Source organism: Atta colombica, unplaced genomic scaffold (genome assembly GCF_001594045.1).
Source record: "Atta colombica isolate Treedump-2 unplaced genomic scaffold, Acol1.0 scaffold155, whole genome shotgun sequence".
In the NCBI taxonomy this organism is placed as follows: domain Eukaryota; kingdom Metazoa; phylum Arthropoda; class Insecta; order Hymenoptera; family Formicidae; genus Atta; species Atta colombica.
Window position 1 is genome coordinate 3,236,711 of NW_017259245.1, and position 205 is coordinate 3,236,915.

Genomic DNA, 205 nt, shown 5'->3' on the forward strand with positions numbered 1-205 from the left:
CACACACACACACACACACACACACACATACATCACAATTGCGTTTTTTTTCTACATCGTAAGTGCAATTGCCACATTTATCGCGTATACAGCTGTATATATAATTTTTTTATAAAATAACATGAATTTCTTATTTCTCTATAATATTATATAATATTCTCTATAATATTCTCTATAATATTGTTTATAATATTTAAATAATATA